The sequence below is a fragment of the Scyliorhinus torazame genome, chromosome 4, assembly GCF_047496885.1.
Source record: "Scyliorhinus torazame isolate Kashiwa2021f chromosome 4, sScyTor2.1, whole genome shotgun sequence".
In the NCBI taxonomy this organism is placed as follows: domain Eukaryota; kingdom Metazoa; phylum Chordata; class Chondrichthyes; order Carcharhiniformes; family Scyliorhinidae; genus Scyliorhinus; species Scyliorhinus torazame.
In genome coordinates this window covers 47,547,585-47,570,582 of record NC_092710.1, presented here as the reverse complement: position 1 = coordinate 47,570,582, position 22,998 = coordinate 47,547,585, and the positions used below count along the sequence as shown (strand labels likewise).

At 45.7% G+C, this 22,998-nt stretch overlaps 11 non-coding genes across 11 annotated transcripts; all 11 read right to left on the bottom strand.

Moving 5' to 3' along the window:
• Positions 1-12,461: 12,461 nt before the first annotated feature.
• trnat-ugu (transfer RNA threonine (anticodon UGU)) lies at positions 12,462-12,535 on the bottom strand. Its single transcript has one exon. It is a non-coding gene; the product is annotated as a tRNA-Thr (tRNA).
• Positions 12,536-12,989: 454 nt separating this feature from the next.
• trnak-uuu (transfer RNA lysine (anticodon UUU)) lies at positions 12,990-13,062 on the bottom strand. Its single transcript has one exon. It is a non-coding gene; the product is annotated as a tRNA-Lys (tRNA).
• Positions 13,063-14,110: 1,048 nt separating this feature from the next.
• Positions 14,111-14,184, bottom strand: trnat-ugu (transfer RNA threonine (anticodon UGU)). Its single transcript has one exon. It is a non-coding gene; the product is annotated as a tRNA-Thr (tRNA).
• A 1,587-nt stretch (positions 14,185-15,771) lies between these two features.
• trnat-ugu (transfer RNA threonine (anticodon UGU)) lies at positions 15,772-15,845 on the bottom strand. The gene has a single exon. It is a non-coding gene; the product is annotated as a tRNA-Thr (tRNA).
• A 453-nt stretch (positions 15,846-16,298) lies between these two features.
• On the bottom strand, positions 16,299-16,371 carry trnak-uuu (transfer RNA lysine (anticodon UUU)). The gene has a single exon. It is a non-coding gene; the product is annotated as a tRNA-Lys (tRNA).
• Positions 16,372-17,420: 1,049 nt separating this feature from the next.
• trnat-ugu (transfer RNA threonine (anticodon UGU)) lies at positions 17,421-17,494 on the bottom strand. Its single transcript has one exon. It is a non-coding gene; the product is annotated as a tRNA-Thr (tRNA).
• A 1,587-nt stretch (positions 17,495-19,081) lies between these two features.
• trnat-ugu (transfer RNA threonine (anticodon UGU)) lies at positions 19,082-19,155 on the bottom strand. The gene has a single exon. It is a non-coding gene; the product is annotated as a tRNA-Thr (tRNA).
• A 453-nt stretch (positions 19,156-19,608) lies between these two features.
• Positions 19,609-19,681, bottom strand: trnak-uuu (transfer RNA lysine (anticodon UUU)). Its single transcript has one exon. It is a non-coding gene; the product is annotated as a tRNA-Lys (tRNA).
• Positions 19,682-20,730: 1,049 nt separating this feature from the next.
• On the bottom strand, positions 20,731-20,804 carry trnat-ugu (transfer RNA threonine (anticodon UGU)). Its single transcript has one exon. It is a non-coding gene; the product is annotated as a tRNA-Thr (tRNA).
• Positions 20,805-22,391: 1,587 nt separating this feature from the next.
• Positions 22,392-22,465, bottom strand: trnat-ugu (transfer RNA threonine (anticodon UGU)). The gene has a single exon. It is a non-coding gene; the product is annotated as a tRNA-Thr (tRNA).
• A 453-nt stretch (positions 22,466-22,918) lies between these two features.
• On the bottom strand, positions 22,919-22,991 carry trnak-uuu (transfer RNA lysine (anticodon UUU)). Its single transcript has one exon. It is a non-coding gene; the product is annotated as a tRNA-Lys (tRNA).
• Positions 22,992-22,998: the final 7 nt, after the last annotated feature.

Here is a 22,998-nt window from a genome sequence, read left to right as displayed (position 1 = left end):
ACAGTCAGAGGCTCAGTACTGGGGATAGTGCCACACAGTCAGAGGCTCAGTACTGGGGATAGTGCCACACAGTCAGAGGCTCAGTACTGAGGATAGTGCCACACAGTCAGAGGCTCAGTACTGGGGATAGTGCCACACAGTCAGAGGCTCAGTACTGGTGATAGTGCCACACAGTCAGAAGCTCAGTACTGGGGATAGAGCCACACAGTCAGAGGCTCAGTACTGGGGATAGTTCCACACGGTCAGAGGCTCAGTACTGGGGATAGTGCCACACAGTCAGGCTCAGTACTGGGGATAGAGCCAGACAGTCAGAGGCTCAGTACTGGGTATAGAGCCACACAGTCAGAGGCTCAGTACTGGGGATAGTGCCACACAGTCAGAGGCTCAGTACTGGGGATAGTGCCACACAGTCAGAGGCTCAGTACTGGGGATAGTGTCACACAGTCAGAGGCTCAGTACTGGGAATAGTGCCACACAGTCAGGCTCAGTACTGGGGATAGTGCCACACAGTCAGAGGCTCAGTACTGGGGATAGAGCCACACAGTCAGAGGCTCAGTACTGGGGATAGAGCCACTCAGTCAGAGGCTCAGTACTGGGGATGGTGCCACACAGTCCGAGGCTCAGTACTGGGGATAGTCCCACACGGTCAGAGGCTCAGTACTGAGGATAGTGCCACACAGTCAGAGGCTCAGTACTGGGGATAGTGCCACAGTCAGAGGCTCAGTACTGGGAATATTGCCACACAGTCAGAGGCTCACTACTGGGGATAGAGCCACACAGTCAGAGGCTCAGTACTGGGTGTAGAGCCACACAGTCAGAGGCTCAGTACTGGGGATAGTGCCACACAGTCGGAGGCTCAGTACTGGGGATAGTGCCACACAGTCAGAGGCTCAGTACTGGGGATAGTGCCACACAGTCGGAGGCTCAGTACTGGGGATAGTGCCACACAGTCAGAGGCTCAGTACTGGGGATAGTGCCACACAGTCAGGCTCAGTACTGGGGATAGTGCCACACAGTCAGAGGCTCACTACTGGGGATAGAGCCACACAGTCAGAGGCTCAGTACTGGGGATATTGCCACACAGTCAGAGGCTCACTACTGGGGATAGAGCCACACAGTCAGAGGCTCAGTACTGGGGATATTGCCACACATTCAGAGGCTCAGTACTGGGGATAGTGCCACACAGTCAGAGGCTCAGTACTGGGGATAGTGCCACACAGTCAGAGGCTCAGTACTGGGGATAGTGCCACACAGTCAGAGGCTCAGTACTGGGGATAGTGCCACACAGTCAGGGGCTCGGTACTGGGTATAGAGCCACACAGTCAGAGGCTCAGTACTGGGGATAGTGCCACACAGTCAGAGGCTCAGTACTGGGGATAGTGCCACACAGTCAGAGGTTCAGTACTGGGGATCGTCCCACACGGTCAGAGGCTCAGTACTGGGGATAGTGCCACACAGTCAGAGGCTCAGTACTGGGGATAGTGCCACAGTCAGAGGCTCAGTACTGGGGATATTGCCACACAGTCAGAGGCTCAGTACTGGGGATATTGCCACACAGTCAGAGGCTCAGTACTGGGGATAGTGTCACACAGTCAGAGGCTCAGTACTGGGGATAGTGCCACACGGTCAGAGGCTCAGTACTGGGGATAGTGCCACACAGTCAGAGGCTCAGTACTGGGGATAGAGCCACACAGTCAGAGGCTCAGTACTGGGGAAAGTGCCACACAGTCAGAGGCTCAGTACTGGGGATCGTCCCACACGGTCAGAGGCTCAGGACTGGGGATAGTGCCACACAGTCAGAGACTCAGTACTGGGGATAGTGCCACACAGTCAGAGGCTCAGTACTGGGGATAGTGCCACAGTCAGAGGCTCAGTACTGGGGATATTGCCACACAGTCAGAGGCTCAGTACTGGGGATAGAGCCACACAGTCAGAGGCTCAGTACTGGGGATAGTGCCACAGTCAGAGGCTCAGTACTGGGGATCGTCCCACACGGTCAGAGGCTCAGTACTGGGGATAGTGCCACACAGTCAGAGGCTCAGTACTGGGGATAGTGCCACACAGTCAGAGGCTCAGTACTGGGGATAGTGCCACAGTCAGAGGCTCAGTACTGGGGATAGTGCCACACAGTCAGAGGCTCAGTACTGGGGATAGAGCCACACAGTCAGAGGCTCAGTACTGGGGAAAGTGCCACACAGTCAGAGGCTCAGTACTGGGGATCGTCCCACACGGTCAGAGGCTCAGGACTGGGGATAGTGCCACACAGTCAGAGACTCAGTACTGGGGATAGTGCCACACAGTCAGAGGCTCAGTACTGGGGATAGTGCCACAGTCAGAGGCTCAGTACTGGGGATATTGCCACACAGTCAGAGGCTCAGTACTGGGGATATTGCCACACAGTCAGAGGCTCAGTACTGGGGATAGTGCCACACAGTCAGAGGCTCAGTACTGGGGATAGTGCCACACAGTCAGAGGCTCAGTACTGGGGATATTGCCACACAGTCAGAGGCTCAGTACTGGGGATAGTGCCACACAGTCAGAGGCTCAGTACTGGGGATAGTGCCACAGTCAGAGGCTCAGTACTGGGGATAGTTACACACAGTCAGAGGCTCAGTACTGGGGATAGTGCCACACAGTCAGAGGCTCAGTACTGGGGATAGTGCCACACAGTCAGAGGCTCAGTACTGGGGATATTGCCACACAGTCAGAGGCTCAGTACTGGGGATAGTGCCACACAGTCAGAGGCTCAGTACTGGGGATAGTGCCACAGTCAGAGGCTCAGTACTGGGGATAGTTACACACAGTCAGAGGCTCAGTACTGGTTTTATTGAAATTTTTTTTCCCTGAGCAACATTTTTCCCGCTTACAAAACAAACGAAACGATAACAATAACAAAACAGAATTTTTAAAAACTTTTTAACAATAATAATAATAATAATAATATACAAGTAACAAAACCTCATACTCTATTGACCTATACTCAACTAAGCCTCCTCCCCCCCTCCCGCCCCCCCCTCCCGCCTGGGTTGCTGCTGCTGGTCATCTGTCTTCCCTCTAACGTTCCCCTAGGTAGTCGAGAAATGGCTGCCACCGCCTGGTGAACCCTTGAGCCGATCCTCTCAGGGCAAACTTTATCTGCTTCAGTTTAATAAACCCCGCCATATCGTTTACCCAGGCCTCCAGTCCGGGGGGTTTCGCCTCCTTCCACATGAGTAGGATCCTGCGCCGGGCTACGAGGGACGCAAAGGCCACGACATCGGCCTCTTTCGCCTCCTGCACTCCCGGCTCTTCATCAAATCCAAATAGAGCTAACCCCCAGCCTGGTTTGACCCGGGCCTTCACCACCTGCGAAACACTCCCGTCACTCCCTTCCAGGACCCTTCCAGTGCCGGGCACGCCCAAAACATATGTGCGTGGTTTGCCTGGCTCCCGCCACACCTCCCACATTTGTCCTCCACTCCAAAGAACCTGCTCAATCTTGCCCCCGTTATGTGTGCTCTATGTAGCACCTTAAATTGAATCAGGCTAAGCCTGGCGCATGAGGAAGAGGAATTTACCCTGCTTCGGGCATCAGCCCACATATCCTCATCTAGCTCCTCCCCGAATTCTTCTTCCCACTTTCTTTTTAGTTCGCCCACCGACTCCTCCCCCTCTTCCCTCATCTCTCTATAAATCTCTGACACCTTGCCCTCTCCGACCCACACCCCTGAAAGCACCCTGTCCTGTATCCCCTGTGTCGGGAGCTGCGGAAATTCCCTCACCTGTTGTCTAGTAAACGCCCTCACCTGCATATATCTCAAGAAATTCCCCCGGGGTAACTTATACTTTTCCTCCAGTGCTCCCAAGCTCGCAAAAGTCCCATCTATGAATAAATCTCCCACCTTCCTAATTCCCAACTGGTACCAGCTCTGAAATCCTCCATCCATTCTTCCTGGGGCGAACCTATGGTTGTTCCTGATAGGGGACCCCACCAGGGCTCCCCGCACCCCTCTCTGTCGCCTCCACTGTCCCCATATGTTCAGTGTTGCCGCCACCACCGGGTTCGTGGTGTACTTTTTCGGTGAGAACGGTAGCGGCGCCGTCACCAGCGCCTCTAGACTCGTCCCTTTACAGGACCTTCTCTCCAGCCTTTTCCATGCTGCTCCCTCACCCTCCATCATCCATCTACGTATCATTGCCACATTGGCGGCCCAATAATAATCTCCCAAGTTCGGTAGTGCCAGTCCTCCTCTGTCCCTACTGCGCTGCAGGAACCCCCTCCTTACTCTCGGAACTTTCCCTGCCCACACAAAGCTCGTAATGCTCCTATCTATTTTATTAATAAAGGTCCTGGTGATTAAAATAGGGAGACATTGAAATACAAATAAGAACCTCGGGAGGACCATCATCTTAATTGCCTGCACCCTGCCCGCCAGCGATAAAGGCTGCATGTCCCACCTCTTAAAGTCCTCCTCCATTTGTTCTACCAGCCGTGTCAGATTAAGTCTGTGCAAGGTTCCCCAGCTCCTAGCGATCTGAATCCCCCAGTATCGGAAGTTTCTTTCCACTTTCCTTTGCGGCAAGCCTTCTATCTCTCTACTCTGGTCCCCTGGATTTATCACATATAATTCACTCTTCCCCATGTTTAACCTATACCCCGAAAATTCCCCGAACCTCCTCAAGATTCGCATAACCTCTATCATCCCCCCCACTGGGTCCAACACGTATAGCAATAGGTCATCCGCGTATAACGAGACTCGGTGTTCTTCTCCCCCTCTAGTCACCCCTCTCCATTTCCTGGAGTCTCTCAGCGCCATGGCCAGAGGTTCAATTGCCAGCGCAAACAACAATGGAGACAGCGGGCATCCCTGTCTTGTTCCCCTATATAATCGGAAATACTCCGATCTATGTCGACCTGTAACTACGCTTGCCGTTGGTGCCCCATAAAGTAGTCTAACCCAGCGAATAAATCCGTTCCCAAACCCAAACCTCCTTAACACTTCCCATAAATACTCCCACTCCACCCTATCAAATGCCTTCTCTGCGTCCATTGCCGCCACTGTCTCTGCCTCCCCCTCCACTGAGGGCATCATTATCACCCCTAATAGCCGTCGCACGTTAACATTCAATTGTCTCCCTTTTACGAACCCTGTCTGGTCTTCGTGCACCACTCCTGGGACACAGTCCTCTATCCTCGATGCCAGCACCTTTGCTAGCAGTTTGGCGTCCACGTTCAATAGTGAAATAGGTCTATAGGACCCACACTGCATCGGATCTTTGTCCCTCTTCAAAATTAGCGATATCGTCGCCTCCGACATTGTCGGGGGTAGTGTCCCCCCTTCCCTGGCCTCATTGAACGTCCTCGCCAACAACGGGGGCCAACAAGTCCACATATTTTCTGTAGAATTCCACCGGGAACCCGTCCGGCCCCTGGGCCTTCCCTGCTTGCATGCTTCCCAGTCCCTTAATAACCTCGTCCAGCTCAATCGGCGCCCCCAGGCCTGCCACCGCCTGCTCCTCCACTTTCGGGAACCTCAACTGGTCCAGGAACTGCCGGATCCCCTCCTCTCCCTCTGGGGGCTGAGACCTATACAGTTCTTCATAAAAGGTCTTAAACACCTCATTTATCTTTCCTGCCCTTCGCACAGTGTCTCCCCTTTCATCCCTAATTCCTCCTATCTCCCTCGCTGCTGCCCTCTTTCGCAGTTGGTGCACCAACAGGCGACTAGCCTTTTCCCCATATTCATACCTCCTCCACTGTGCCTTCCTCCACAGTACCTCCGCCTTTCTGGTGGTCAGAAGGTCAAACTCGGTCTGGAGTCGTCTCCTCTCCCTGTATAGCTCCTCCTCCGGGGTCTCTGCAAATTCCCTGTCCACCCTTAAAATCTCTCCCAGTAATCTATCCCTTTCCTTGGCCTCTGTTTTCCTTTTGTGGGCCCCAATAGAAATCAGCTCTCCTCTGACCACCGCTTTTAGTGCTTCCCAGACCACTCCCACAGGGACCTCGCCGTCGTCATTGACCTCCAGGTATCTCTCGATACACCCCCTCACACTTGCACACACTCCCTCATCCGCCATCAGTCCCACATCTAATCGCCAGAGTGTTCTCTGCTCCCTGTCCTCTCCTACTTCCAGGTCCACCTAATGTGGGGCATGATCCGAAACCGCTATGGCTGAGTATTCAGCTTCTTCCACCCTAGAGATCAACGACCTTCCTAAAACAAAAAAAATCTATCCGGGAGTGCACTTTATGGACGTGGGAGAAGAAGGAATACTCCCTAGCCCTGGGTCTAAGAAATCGCCATGGATCCACTCCCCCCATTTGGTCCATAAACCCCTTAAGTACCTTGGCCGCTGCCGGCCTTCTTCCAGTCCTTGAGCTGGATCTATCTAGCCCCGGGTCCAGCACCATATTAAAGTCCCCTCCTAAAATCAAATTTCCTACCTCCAGGTCCGGTATACGCCCCAGCATCCATCTCATGAACCCCGCATCGTCCCAATTTGGGGCATACACATTAACCAACACGACCTCCATTCCCTCCAGCATACCACTCACCATTACATATCTACCTCCACTATCTGCTACGATGTTCTTTGCTTCAAATGCTACCCGTTTCCCCACCAAAATGGCCACCCCTCTGTTCTTTGCGTCCAGTCCTGAGTGGAACACCTGTCCCACCCATCCTTTCCTTAGCCTAACTTGGTCTGCCACCTTTAGGTGCGTCTCTTGGAGCATAGCCACGTCTGCCCTCAGTCCTTTCAAATGCGCGAGCGCTCGGGCCCTTTTTATCGGTCCATTCAGGCCTCTCACGTTCCACGTGATCAGCCTCACTGGGGGGCTACCTGCCCCCCTCCCGTGTCGACTAGCCATTACCTTCTCTAGGCCAGTCCCATATCCCGCCTCCGCGCTCCCGCTCGCTCCCCCAGCGTCGCATTCCGCCCCCGACCACCCTCTCTTTAGCCATTTCCTTTTGGATTTCACAGCAGCAACCCGGTTGTTCCCCCCGCCCCCCCCCCCCCCGCCCCCCCCCCCGCCCCGCTAGATCCCTATCTAGCTTGATTGCTCCCCTCATATCACTTCCGTAAGTCAGCTGACTTCAACTGACCCCGGCTACTCCTGCTCGCTCCTCGACCCCCCCCCCCGGTGTGAGGGAACTCCCATCCGCCTTGCGCCTATTTTCCCGCCTTATTCTTTCTGGCGCGGGAACATCCCTTTACCTGACCCGCCTCTTATGGCGCAGCTCCCTTTCCCCTCCCCCTCTCCTTCCCCATTCTCCGACTATGTCCCGCCTCTCCCCCCTCACCGGCGCCCACATTTCCCCAGTGTCCCCCCCCTTCCCTGTTTACTTCTCGATTAACTTTCACCATCCCATTAACAAAAACAATAATAACAACAATAACAGTTCCCTGCAGCATCAGTCCCTCAGTTCCGGTCCAGTTTCTCTTCATTGATGAAGGACCATGCTTCCTCCGCCGTCTCGAATTAATAGTGTCTCTCCTGATGCGTGACCCATAGTCTTGCCGGCTGCAGCATCCCAAACTTCACCTTCCTTTTGTGCAAAACCTCTTTGGCTCGGTTGAAGCTCGCCCTCCTTCTCGCCACCTCCGCACTCCAATCCTGGTAGACCCTTACCACCGCATTCTCCCATCTGCTACTCCGCACCTTTTTAGCCCATCTCAGGACCTCTTCTCTGTCCTTAAGGCGGTAGAATCGCACGATTATCGCCCTCAGTGGCTCTCCCGCTTTTGGTCTTCTCGCCGGGATCCGATTTGCCCACTCCACCTCCATTGGGCCCGCAGGGGCCTCAGCACCCATCAGTGAGCTCAGCATCTTACTTGCGTACGCTCCACAGTCCACTCCTTCCACATCCCCCGGGAGACCTAGTATCCTGAGGTTCTTCCTTCGCGCTCCATTTTCAAGGGCCTCAATCCTGTCAGCACACTTTTTATGAAGTGCCTCGTGCGTCTGAGTCTTGACCGCCAGGCCCAGGACCTCGTCCTCAATACCTGACACCTTCTGCTCCACCACGCAAAGTTCAGTCTCCTGGGTCTTTAAAGTCTCCTTAAGGCCCTCAATTGCCTGTAACAACGGGGTCATTACCTCCTTCTTCAGCAGGTTCACGCACCGTCTCACCACCTCGTCCTGCTCAGGCCCCCATGTCACCTGTGGTTTCTCAGCCGCCATTTTGTTCCACTCCCTCTGACCTTCTGGCTGCAGATTCTTCGGGCTGCAGCCGCCGCCGCCGGTTTTTCTCTCCGTCGTTCGGGGGGGACTCCCTTCCCTCGCGCCTCGCACCGGGTTTTTCGGCCGTCAAAGTCCCCGTTGGGGCTCTTAAAAGAGCCCGAAGTTCCGTCGGAACTTGAGCCGCCGAAACGTGCGGCTAGCTCATCCCTGCCGCAACTGGAAGTCGGCTCAGTACTGGTTTAAGTTGGTGCTGTGGCTTAGATTGTTAAAGCACCTGTCTAAGTAAACAGGAGATTCTAAGTTCAAATCTCAGCAGTGCCTTTATACCTTTACGTCAAAACAAGTAACCTGTTATGAAAAGCTCCCAATTTAATGGTGAATGCAGAGTTTATTGGCAAAATCTCCATGGCACTAACCTTGAAGGTGCCCTCCCTACTCTTAGACTAGGGAAAGAGTAGGACCAGTCAAGGACAGGGATGGGAAGTTGTGTGTGGAGTCTGAAGAGATAGGTGAGATATTAAATGAATATTTTTCGTCAGTATTCACTCAGGAAAAAGATAATGTTGTGGAGGAGAATGCTGAGACCCAGGCTAATAGAATAGATGGCATTGAGGTACGTAGGGAAGAGGTGTTGGCAATTCTGGACAGGCTGAAAATAGATAAGTCCCCGGGTGCGGATGGGATTTATCCTAGGATTCTCTGGGAGGCCAGGGAAGAGATTGCTGGACCTTTGGCTTTGATTTTTATGTCATCATTGGCTACAGGAATAGTGCCAGAGGACTGGAGGATAGCAAATGTGGTCCCTTTGTTCAAAAAGGGGAGCAGAGACAACCCCGGCAACTATAGACCAGTGAGCCTCACGTCTGTAGTGGGTAAAGTCTTGGAGGGGATTATAAGAGACAAGATTTATAATCATCTAGATAGGAATAATATGATCAGGGATAGTCAGCATGGCTTTGTGAAGGGTAGGTCATGCCTCACAAACCTTATCGAGTTCTTTGAGAAGGTGACTGAACAGGTAGACGAGGGTAGAGCAGTTGATGTGGTGTATATGGATTTCAGCAAAGCGTTTGATAATGTTCCCCACGGTAGGCTATTGCAGAAAATACAGAGGCTGGGATTGAGGGTGATTTAGAGATGTGGATCAGAAATTGGCTAGCTGAAAGAAGACAGAGGGTGGTGGATGATGGGAAATGTTCAGAATGGAGTTCAGTTACAAGTGGAGTACCACAAGGATCTGTTCTGGGGCCGTTGCTGTTTGTCATTTTTATCAATGACCTAGAGGAAGGCGCAGAAGGATGGGTGAGTAAATTTGCAGACAATACTAAAGTTGGTGGTGTTGTCGATAGTGTGGAAGGATGTAGCAGGTTACAGAGGGATTTAAATAAGCTGCAGAGCTGGGCTGAGAGGTGGCAAATGGAGTTTAATGTAGAGAAGTATGAGGTGATTCACTTTGGAAGGAATAACAGGAATGCGGAATATTTGGCTAATGGTAAAGTTCTTGGAAGTGTGGATGAGCAGAGGGATCTAGGTGTCCATGTACATAGATCCCTGAAAGTTGCCACCCAGGTTGATAGGGTTGTGAAGAATGCCTATGGAGTGTTGGCCTTTATTGGTAGAGGGATTGAGTTCCGGAGTCAGGAGGTCATGTTGCAGCTGTACAGGACTCTGATACGGCCGCATTTGGAGTATTGCGTACAGTTCTGGTCACCGCATTATAGGAAGGACGTGGAGGCTTTGGAGCGGGTGCAGAGGAGATTTACCAGGATGTTGCCTGGTATGGAGGGAAAATCTTATGAGGAAAGGCTGATGGACTTGAGGATGTTTTCGTTGGAGAGAAGAAGGTTAAGAGGAGACTTAATAGAGGCATACAAAATGATCAGGGGGTTAGATAGGGTGGACAGTGAGAGCCTTCTCCCGCGGATGGAAATGGCTGGCACGAGGGGACATAGCTTTACACTGAGGGGTAATAGATATAGGACAGAGGTCAGGGGTAGGTTCTTTATGCAAAGAGTAGTGAGGCCGTGGAATGCCCTACCTGCTACAGTAGTGAACTCGCCAACATTGAGGGCATTTAAAAGTTATTGGATAAACATATGGATGATAATGGCATAGTGTAGGTTAGATGGCTTTTGTTTAGGTGCAACATCGTGGGCCGAAGGGCCTGTACTGCGCTGTATCGTTCTATGTTCTATGTTCGATGTAATCATTCAATCTTTGCTCACAGACATCGCTGACAAACATTCAAAATGTTCCTACTGGATTTCCTGAGGTCAAACCTGTCGTGCATTCAAAGGAAAATACTGCACATGTTGAGAATCTGCATGAGAAACTAAAAATGATTGGATTAAAGCTCATAAAATTTGAGGATGTCTGCGGAGCCAGACACAAAGATAATGTTTCAAATCCATGTGATCCTTATTCCGAGCTGAAGCGAGGTTACATGCAATGGAGTAGATGAGGAAAATGGAAGTTGCGTGAAAAGTGGGAGATATGGAAGTTTGAATCAAGTTCGACATAAATCAAGGAAAAGCAATCTTGAAGGTCAGCACCACAGAAATTTTGCCAACGTTTTCTGTGTTCACCATTAAATGAGGAGCATTCTTCACAGGCTACATGCTTTGACCTGAATGTATAAATGTACTGCTGAGATTTGAACTCATGATCTCCTGTTTACAAGACAGGCGCTTTAACCATCTAAGCCACAGCACCAATCTGCAAGACAACTTTGCAAATGTAGAACAGATTTCAATTGTTTTGATTAAACATCAGTATTGTTGATTTCTCCTGCTGACTTTGAGAGTGCAAATTAAAATATTCATCGCCACTGGGCTTTTGACACTGTAAAAATTGCAGTTATTCTGAAAGTTAATAATTTAAAAGCAGTTCTGCAGGAAAGGAGCATACAAACAGGAAATATTTGCGAATTGGTAAGTGATTAAACATGGCCAGAAAACTATAGTGGTATAATGCAGGACAAGACCAGGAGAGAGTTTAAACATCAACTGAAAATCTAGCAAAAATCCTTGAAAATTCTGGACGGCTGTTGCAATTTGGCAAACACGACGTTGTCACGGTTCTTTCACTTTCCATAAAGCATCCTGCATTCTTATTTTTATTTCCGACCGTTCATTGGGAAGCAAACGCCTTGAGCCAAAATCAAAGCCCTGACATGGACTTGAACCCTGGACCATCAGATTAAAAGTATGATACTCTACCAACTGAGCTACCAGGGCCCAATGTAAAAATGTTCTCATAGCTCACTTCAAAGTCTCATATTGTATCTTTTGAATTTCCTTCACTGGTCATTCAGCCTCTCCAGCTCATTTCCCTCGCAAGCAGACTGGCAGCCTCCCTTTGGTTTCCTTTCTCAAATTCTTCAACTTGGACTCGCATTTTACCAATGACTTGAGATGTGGCAACTGTTGATGCCCACGGACATGCACTGGGACTTCAAGACATTGAAGATTACGGTTAGTTCGCTGAGATATGAGTGGGAAGCTACAGAGCTACAGATTGTATTTTAAGAGGGGGAATAAAGGGTGTCATCTGTTGTTTGTTGTGGCAGAGTGTGAACGCAAGTAAGCTCATCTAGAAAACTAACAAATTATGCAAATCGCAAATTTCAGGGTGTCAATAGATCTGTCAACACCACATCTTCATGGAAAATGCCCAACAATTTATCCCGCCCGAATCATTCTTGCTAACATGCAGCAACATATATCGTCCAATAAAAAAGCAAATTACTGCGGATGTGAAATCTGAATTAAAACAGGAAATGATGGAAAATCTCAGTGGGTCTGGCAGCATCTGTGAAGAGAGAACCGAGCTAACGTTTCGAAGTTGGGTCACTCTTCATCAGAGTAAATCATTTAATCATTCAATCTTTGCTCACAGACATCGCTGACAAATATTCAACATGTTCCTACTGGATTTCCTGAGGTCAATCCTGCCGTGCATTCAAAGGAAAATACTGCACATGTTGTGAATGTGCATGAGAAACTAAAAATGATTGGATTAAAGCACATAACATTTGAGGATGTCTGTGGAGCCAAACACAAAGTTAATGTTTCAAATCCGTGTGATCCTTATTCAGAGCTGAAGCGAGGTTACATGCAATGGAGTAGATGAGGATAATGGAAGTTGCGTGAAAAATGGGAGATATGGAAATTTGACGTAAAACAGGGGAAAGCAACCTTGAAGGTCAGTACCACAGAAATGTTGTCAACATTTTCTGTGTTCACCATTAAATGAGAAGCATTCTTCACAGGTTACATGCTCTGACCTGTATGTACAAAGGTACTGCTGAGATTTGAACTCAGGATCTCCTGTTTACAAGACAGGTGCTTTAACCATCTAAGCCACAGCACCAATCTGCCAGAAAATTTTGCAAGTGTAGAACAGATTTCAATTGTTTTGATTAAACATCAGTATTGTTGATTTCTTCTGCTGACTTTGAGAGTGCAAATTAAAATATTCATTGTCACTGGGCTTTTGAAACTGTAAAGATTGCAGTTATTTCTGAAAGTTATTAATTTAAAAGCAGTTCTGCAGGAAAGGAGCATACAAACAGGAAATATTTTGCGAATTGGTAAGTGATTAAACATGGCCAGAAAACTATAGTGGTATAATGCAGGACAAGACCAGGAGAGAGTTTAAACATCAACTGAAAATCTAGCAAAAATTCTTGAAAATTCTGGACGGCTGTTGCAATTTGGCAAACACGACGTTGTCACGGTTCTTCCACTTTCCATAAAGCATCCTGCATTCTTTATTTTTATTTCCGACCGTTCATTGGGAAGCAAACGCCTTGAGCCAAAATCAAAGCCCTGACAGGGACTTGAACCCTGGACCCTCAGATTAAAAGTCTGATGCTCTACCGACTGAGCTACCAGGGCCCATTCAGAAAATGTTCTCATAGCTCACTTCAAAGTCTCATATTGTATCTTTTGAATTTCCTTCACTGGTCATTCAGCCTCTCCAGCTCATTTCCCTCGCAAGCAGACCGGCAGCCTCCCTTCGGCTTTCTTTCTCAAATTCTTCAACTTGGACTCGCATTTTACCAATGACCTGTGATGTGACAACTGTTGTGACCCAGGGACATGCACTGGGACTTCAAGACATTGAAGATTATGTTTAGTTCGCTGAGATGTGAGTGGGAAGCTGCAGAGATACAGGTTGTATTTTGAGAGAGGTAATAAAGCGTGTCATCTGTTGTTTGTTGTGGCAGAGTGTGAACGCAAGTAAGCTCATCTAGTAAAGTAGCAAATTATGCAAATCGCAAATTTTCAGGGTGTAAATAGATCTGCAAATGCCACATCTTCATGGAAAACGCCCCATCCTTTATCCCGCCCAAATCGTTCTTGCTGACATGCAGCAACATATATCGTCCAATAAAAAGGCAAATTACTGCAGATGTGAAATCTGAAAAAAAACAGGAAATGATGGAAAATCTCAGTGGGTCTGGCAGCATCTGTGAAGAGAGAACCGAGCGAACGTTTCGAGGCTGCGTCACTCTTCATCAGAGTAAATCATTTAACCATTCAATCTTTGCTGACAGACATTCAACATGTTCCTACTGGATTTCCTGAGGTCAATCCTGTCGTGCATTCAAAGGAAAATACTGCACATGTTGTGAATGTGCATGAGAAACTAAAAATGATTGGATTAAAGCACATAACATTTGAGGATGTCTGTGGAGCCAAACACAAAGTTAATGTTTCAAATCCGTGTGATCCTTATTCAGAGCTGAAGCGAGGTTACATGCAATGGAGTAGATGAGGATAATGGAAGTTGTGTGAAAAATGGGAGATATGGAAATTTGACGTAAACAGGGGAAAGCAACCTTGAAGGTCAGTACCACAGAAATGTTGTCAACTTCTTCTGTGTTCACCATTAAATGAGAAGCATTCTTCACAGGTTACATGCTATGACCTGTATGTACAAAAGTACTGCTGAGATTTGAACTCAGGATTTCCTGTTTACAAGACAGGCGCTTTAACCATCTAAGCCACAGTACCAATCTGCCAGACAATTTTGCAAGTGTAGAACAGATTTCAATTGTTTTGATTAAACATCAGTATTGTTGATTTCTCCTGCTGACTTTGAGAGTGCAAATTAAAATATTCATTGTCACTGGGCTTTTGAAACTGTAAAGATTGCAGTTATTCTGAAAGTTATTAATTTAAAAGCAGTTCTGCAAGAAAGAAGTATACAAACAGGAAATATTTTGCGAATTGGTAAGTGATTAAACATGGCCAGAAAACTATAGTGATATCATGCAGGACAAGTCCAGGAGAGAGTTTAAACATCAACTGAAAATCTAGCAAAAATTCTTGAAAATTCTGGACGGCTGTTGCAATTTGGCAAACACGACGTTGTCACGGTTCTTCCACTTTCCATAAAGCATCCTGCATTCTTTATTTTTATTTCCGACCGTTCATTGGGAAGCAAACGCCTTGAGCCAAAATCTAAACCCTGGCAGGGACCTGAACCCTGGACCATCAGATTAAAAGCCTGATGCTCTATCAACTGAGCTACCAAGGCCCGATGTACAAATGTGCTCATAGCTCACTTCAAAGTCTCATATTGTATCTTTTGAATTTCCTTCACTGGTCATTCAGCCTCTCCAGCTCATTTCCCTCGCAAGCAGACTGGCAGCATCCCTTTGGTTTCCTTTCTCAAATTCTTCAACTTGGACTCGCATTTTACCAATGACTTGAGATGTGGCAACTGTTGATGCCCACGGACATGCACTGGGACTTCAAGACATTGAAGATTACGGTTAGTTCGCTGAGATATGAGTGGGAAGCGACAGAGCTACAGATTGTATTTTAAGAGGGGGAATAAAGGGTGTCATCTGTTGTTTGTTGTGGCAGAGTGTGAACGCAAGTAAGCTCATCTAGAAAACTAACAAATTATGCAAATCGCAAATTTCAGGGTGTCAATAGATCTGTAAACACCACATCTTCATGGAAAATGCCCAACAATTTATCCCGCCCGAATCGTTCTTGCTAACATGCAGCAACATATATCGTCCAATAAAAAAGCAAATTACTGCGGATGTGAAATCTGAATTAAAACAGGAAATGATGGAAAATCTCAGTGGGTCTGGCAGCATCTGTGAAGAGAGAACCGAGCTAACGTTTCGAAGTTGGGTCACTCTTCATCAGAGTAAATCATTTAATCATTCAATCTTTGCTCACAGACATCGCTGACAAACATTCAAAATGTTCCTACTGGATTTCCTGAGGTCAATCCTGTTGTGCATTCAAAGGAAAATACTGCACATATTGTGAATGTGCATGAGAAACTAAAAATGATTGGATTAAAGCTCATAAAATTTGAGGATGTCTGTGGAGCCAAACACAAAGTTAATGTTTCAAATCCGTGTGATCCTTATTCAGAGCTGAAGCGAGGTTACATGCAATGGAGTAGATGAGGAAAATGGAAGTTGCGTGAAAAATGGGAGATATGGAAGTTTGACATAAAACAGGGGAAAGCAATCTTGAAGGTCAGTACCACAGAAATGTTGTCAACATTTTCTGTGTTTACCATTGAATGAGGAGGATTCTTCGCAGGCTACATGCTTTGACCTGAATGTATAAAGGTACTGCTGAGATTTGAATTCAGGATCTCCTGTTTACAAGACAGGCACTTTAACCATCTAAGCCACAGCACCAATCTGCAAGACAGGCTTGCAAGTGTGGAACAGATTTCAATTGCTTCGATTAAACATCAGTATTGTTGATTTCTCCTGCTGACTTTGAGAGTGCAAATTAAAATATTCATCGACACTGGGCTTTTGAAACTGTAAAAATTGCAGTTATTCTGAAAGTTATTAATTTAAAAGCAGTTCTGCAAGAAAGAAGTATACAAACAGGAAATATTTTGCGAATTGGTAAGTGATTAAACATGGCCAGAAAACTATAGTGAAATCATGCAGGACAAGTCCAGGAGAGAGTTTAAACATCAACTGAAAATCTAGCAAAAATTCTTGAAAATTCTGGACGGCTGTTGCAATTTGGCAAACACGACGTTGTCACGGTTCTTCCACTTTCCATAAAGCATCCTGCATTCTTTATTTTTATTTCCGACCGTTCATTGGGAAGCAAACGCCTTGAGCCAAAATCAAAGCCCTGACAGGGACTTGAACCCTGGACCCTCAGATTAAAAGCCTGATGCTCTACCGACTGAGCTACCAGGGCCCATTCAGAAAATGTTCTCATAGCTCACTTCAAAGTCTCATATTGTATCTTTTGAATTTCCTTCACTGGTCATTCAGCCTCTCCAGCTCATTTCCCTCGCAAGCAGACCGGCAGCCTCCCTTCGGCTTTCTTTCTCAAATTCTTCAACTTGGACTCGCATGTTACAAGTGACTTGTGATGTGACAACTGTTGTTACCCAGGGACATGCACTGGGACTTCAAGACATTGAAGATTATGTTTAGTTCGCTGAGATGTGAGTGGGAAGCTGCAGAGATACAGGTTGTATTTTGAGAGAGGTAATAAAGCGTGTCATCTGTTGTTTGTTGTGGCAGAGTGTGAACGCAAGTAAGCTCATCTAGTAAAGTAGCAAATTATGCAAATCGCAAATTTTCAGGGTGTAAATAGATCTGCAAATGCCACATCTTCATGGAAAACGCCCCATCCTTTATCCCGCCCAAATCGTTCTTGCTGACATGCAGCAACATATATCGTCCAATAAAAAGGCAAATTACTGCAGATGTGAAATCTGAAAAAAAACAGGAAATGATGGAAAATCTCAGTGGGTCTGGCAGCATCTGTGAAGAGAGAACCGAGCGAACGTTTCGAGGCTGCGTCACTCTTCATCAGAGTAAATCATTTAACCATTCAATCTTTGCTGACAGACATTCAACATGTTCCGACTGGATTTCCTGAGGTCAATCCTGTCGTGCATTCAAAGGAAAATACTGCACATGTTGTGAATGTGCATGAGAAACTAAAAATGATTGGATTAAAGCACATAACATTTGAGGATGTCTGTGGAGCCAAACACAAAGTTAATGTTTCAAATCCGTGTGATCCTTATTCAGAGCTGAAGCGAGGTTACATGCAATGGAGTAGATGAGGATAATGGAAGTTGCGTGAAAAATGGGAGATATGGAAATTTGACGTAAAACATGGGAAAGCAACCTTGAAGGTCAGTACCACAGAAATGTTGTCAACTTTTTCTGTGTTCACCATTAAATGAGAAGCATTCTTCACAGGTTACATGCGTTGACCTGTATGTACAAAGGTACTGCTGAGATTTGAACTCAGGATTTCCTGTTTACAAGACAGGCGCTTTAACCATCTAAGCCACAGCACCAATCTGCCAGACAATTTTGCAAGTGTAGAACAGATTTCAATTGTTTTGATTAAACATCAGTATTGTTGATTTCTCCTGCTGACTTTGAGAGTGCAAATTAAAATATTCATTGTCACTGGGCTTTTGAAACTGTAAAGATTGCAGTTATTCTGAAAGTTATTAATTTAAAAGCAGTTCTGCAAGAAAGAAGTATACAAACAGGAAATATTTTGCGAATTGGTAAGTGATTAAACATGGCCAGAAAACTATAGTGATATCATGCAGGACAAGTCCAGGAGAGAGTTTAAACATCAACTGAAAATCTAGCAAAAATTCTTGAAAATTCTGGACGGCTGTTGCAATTTGGCAAACACGACGTTGTCACGGTTCTTCCACTTTCCATAAAGCATCCTGCATTCTTTATTTTTATTTCCGACCGTTCATTGGGAAGCAAACGCCTTGAGCCAAAATCAAAACCCTGACAGGGACCTGAACCCTGGACCATCAGATTAAAAGCCTGATGCTCTATCAACTGAGCTACCAAGGCCCAATGTACAAATGTGCTCATAGCTCACTTCAAAGTCTCATATTGTATCTTTTGAATTTCCTTCACTGGTCATTCAGCCTCTCCAGCTCATTTCCCTCGCAAGCAGACTGGCAGCATCCCTTTGGTTTCCTTTCTCAAATTCTTCAACTTGGACTCGCATTTTACCAATGACTTGAGATGTGGCAACTGTTGATGCCCACGGACATGCACTGGGACTTCAAGACATTGAAGATTACGGTTAGTTCGCTGAGATATGAGTGGGAAGCGACAGAGCTACAGATTGTATTTTAAGAGGGGGAATAAAGGGTGTCATCTGTTGTTTGTTGTGGCAGAGTGTGAACGCAAGTAAGCTCATCTAGAAAACTAACAAATTATGCAAATCGCAAATTTCAGGGTGTCAATAGATCTGTAAACACCACATCTTCATGGAAAATGCCCAACAATTTATCCCGCCCGAATCGTTCTTGCTAACATGCAGCAACATATATCGTCCAATAAAAAAGCAAATTACTGCGGATGTGAAATCTGAATTAAAACAGGAAATGATGGAAAATCTCAGTGGGTCTGGCAGCATCTGTGAAGAGAGAACCGAGCTAACGTTTCGAAGTTGGGTCACTCTTCATCAGAGTAAATCATTTAATCATTCAATCTTTGCTCACAGACATCGCTGACAAACATTCAAAATGTTCCTACTGGATTTCCTGAGGTCAATCCTGTTGTGCATTCAAAGGAAAATACTGCACATATTGTGAATGTGCATGAGAAACTAAAAATGATTGGATTAAAGCTCATAAAATTTGAGGATGTCTGTGGAGCCAAACACAAAGTTAATGTTTCAAATCCGTGTGATCCTTATTCAGAGCTGAAGCGAGGTTACATGCAATGGAGTAGATGAGGAAAATGGAAGTTGCGTGAAAAATGGGAGATATGGAAGTTTGACATAAAACAGGGGAAAGCAATCTTGAAGGTCAGTACCACAGAAATGTTGTCAACATTTTCTGTGTTGACCATTGAATGAGGAGGATTCTTCACAGGCTACATGCTTTGACCTGAATGTATAAAGGTACTGCTGAGATTTGAATTCAGGATCTCCTGTTTACAAGACAGGCACTTTAACCATCTAAGCCACAGCACCAATCTGCAAGACAGGCTTGCAAGTGTGGAACAGATTTCAATTGCTTCGATTAAACATCAGTATTGTTGATTTCTCCTGCTGACTTTGAGAGTGCAAATTAAAATATTCATCGACACTGGGCTTTTGAAACTGTAAAAATTGCAGTTATTCTGAAAGTTATTAATTTAAAAGCAGTTCTGCAAGAAAGAAGTATACAAACAGGAAATATTTTGCGAATTGGTAAGTGATTAAACATGGCCAGAAAACTATAGTGAAATCATGCAGGACAAGTCCAGGAGAGAGTTTAAACATCAACTGAAAATCTAGCAAAAATTCTTGAAAATTCTGGACGGCTGTTGCAATTTGGCAAACACGACGTTGTCACGGTTCTTCCACTTTCCATAAAGCATCCTGCATTCTTTATTTTTATTTCCGACCGTTCATTGGGAAGCAAACGCCTTGAGCCAAAATCAAAGCCCTGACAGGGACTTGAACCCTGGACCCTCAGATTAAAAGTCTGATGCTCTACCGACTGAGCTACCAGGGCCCATTCAGAAAATGTTCTCATAGCTCACTTCAAAGTCTCATATTGTATCTTTTGAATTTCCTTCACTGGTCATTCAGCCTCTCCAGCTCATTTCCCTCGCAAGCAGACCGGCAGCCTCCCTTCGGCTTTCTTTCTCAAATTCTTCAACTTGGACTCGCATGTTACAAGTGACTTGTGATGTGACAACTGTTGTTACCCAGGGACATGCACTGGGACTTCAAGACATTGAAGATTATGTTTAGTTCGCTGAGATGTGAGTGGGAAGCTGCAGAGATACAGGTTGTATTTTGAGAGAGGTAATAAAGCGTGTCATCTGTTGTTTGTTGTGGCAGAGTGTGAACGCAAGTAAGCTCATCTAGTAAAGTAGCAAATTATGCAAATCGCAAATTTTCAGGGTGTAAATAGATCTGCAAATGCCACATCTTCATGGAAAACGCCCCATCCTTTATCCCGCCCAAATCGTTCTTGCTGACATGCAGCAACATATATCGTCCAATAAAAAGGCAAATTACTGCAGATGTGAAATCTGAAAAAAAACAGGAAATGATGGAAAATCTCAGTGGGTCTGGCAGCATCTGTGAAGAGAGAACCGAGCGAACGTTTCGAGGCTGCGTCACTCTTCATCAGAGTAAATCATTTAACCATTCAATCTTTGCTGACAGACATTCAACATGTTCCGACTGGATTTCCTGAGGTCAATCCTGTCGTGCATTCAAAGGAAAATACTGCACATGTTGTGAATGTGCATGAGAAACTAAAAATGATTGGATTAAAGCACATAACATTTGAGGATGTCTGTGGAGCCAAACACAAAGTTAATGTTTCAAATCCGTGTGATCCTTATTCAGAGCTGAAGCGAGGTTACATGCAATGGAGTAGATGAGGATAATGGAAGTTGCGTGAAAAATGGGAGATATGGAAATTTGACGTAAAACATGGGAAAGCAACCTTGAAGGTCAGTACCACAGAAATGTTGTCAACTTTTTCTGTGTTCACCATTAAATGAGAAGCATTCTTCACAGGTTACATGCGTTGACCTGTATGTACAAAGGTACTGCTGAGATTTGAACTCAGGATTTCCTGTTTACAAGACAGGCGCTTTAACCATCTAAGCCACAGCACCAATCTGCCAGACAATTTTGCAAGTGTAGAACAGATTTCAATTGTTTTGATTAAACATCAGTATTGTTGATTTCTCCTGCTGACTTTGAGAGTGCAAATTAAAATATTCATTGTCACTGGGCTTTTGAAACTGTAAAGATTGCAGTTATTCTGAAAGTTATTAATTTAAAAGCAGTTCTGCAAGAAAGAAGTATACAAACAGGAAATATTTTGCGAATTGGTAAGTGATTAAACATGGCCAGAAAACTATAGTGATATCATGCAGGACAAGTCCAGGAGAGAGTTTAAACATCAACTGAAAATCTAGCAAAAATTCTTGAAAATTCTGGACGGCTGTTGCAATTTGGCAAACACGACGTTGTCACGGTTCTTCCACTTTCCATAAAGCATCCTGCATTCTTTATTTTTATTTCCGACCGTTCATTGGGAAGCAAACGCCTTGAGCCAAAATCAAAACCCTGACAGGGACCTGAACCCTGGACCATCAGATTAAAAGCCTGATGCTCTATCAACTGAGCTACCAAGGCCCAATGTACAAATGTGCTCATAGCTCACTTCAAAGTCTCATATTGTATCTTTTGAATTTCCTTCACTGGTCATTCAGCCTCTCCAGCTCATTTCCCTCGCAAGCAGACTGGCAGCATCCCTTTGGTTTCCTTTCTCAAATTCTTCAACTTGGACTCGCATTTTACCAATGACTTGAGATGTGGCAACTGTTGATGCCCACGGACATGCACTGGGACTTCAAGACATTGAAGATTACGGTTAGTTCGCTGAGATATGAGTGGGAAGCGACAGAGCTACAGATTGTATTTTAAGAGGGGGAATAAAGGGTGTCATCTGTTGTTTGTTGTGGCAGAGTGTGAACGCAAGTAAGCTCATCTAGAAAACTAACAAATTATGCAAATCGCAAATTTCAGGGTGTCAATAGATCTGTAAACACCACATCTTCATGGAAAATGCCCAACAATTTATCCCGCCCGAATCGTTCTTGCTAACATGCAGCAACATATATCGTCCAATAAAAAAGCAAATTACTGCGGATGTGAAATCTGAATTAAAACAGGAAATGATGGAAAATCTCAGTGGGTCTGGCAGCATCTGTGAAGAGAGAACCGAGCTAACGTTTCGAAGTTGGGTCACTCTTCATCAGAGTAAATCATTTAATCATTCAATCTTTGCTCACAGACATCGCTGACAAACATTCAAAATGTTCCTACTGGATTTCCTGAGGTCAATCCTGTTGTGCATTCAAAGGAAAATACTGCACATATTGTGAATGTGCATGAGAAACTAAAAATGATTGGATTAAAGCTCATAAAATTTGAGGATGTCTGTGGAGCCAAACACAAAGTTAATGTTTCAAATCCGTGTGATCCTTATTCAGAGCTGAAGCGAGGTTACATGCAATGGAGTAGATGAGGAAAATGGAAGTTGCGTGAAAAATGGGAGATATGGAAGTTTGACATAAAACAGGGGAAAGCAATCTTGAAGGTCAGTACCACAGAAATGTTGTCAACATTTTCTGTGTTTACCATTGAATGAGGAGGATTCTTCACAGGCTACATGCTTTGACCTGAATGTATAAAGGTACTGCTGAGATTTGAATTCAGGATCTCCTGTTTACAAGACAGGCACTTTAACCATCTAAGCCACAGCACCAATCTGCAAGACAGGCTTGCAAGTGTGGAACAGATTTCAATTGCTTCGATTAAACATCAGTATTGTTGATTTCTCCTGCTGACTTTGAGAGTGCAAATTAAAATATTCATCGACACTGGGCTTTTGAAACTGTAAAAATTGCAGTTATTCTGAAAGTTATTAATTTAAAAGCAGTTCTGCAAGAAAGAAGTATACAAACAGGAAATATTTTGCGAATTGGTAAGTGATTAAACATGGCCAGAAAACTATAGTGATATCATGCAGGACAAGTCCAGGAGAGAGTTTAAACATCAACTGAAAATCTAGCAAAAATTCTTGAAAATTCTGGACGGCTGTTGCAATTTGGCAAACACGACGTTGTCACGGTTCTTCCACTTTCCATAAAGCATCCTGCATTCTTTATTTTTATTTCCGACCGTTCATTGGGAAGCAAACGCCTTGAGCCAAAATCAAAGCCCTGACAGGGACTTGAACCCTGGACCCTCAGATTAAAAGTCTGATGCTCTACCAACTGAGCTACCAGGGCCCATTCA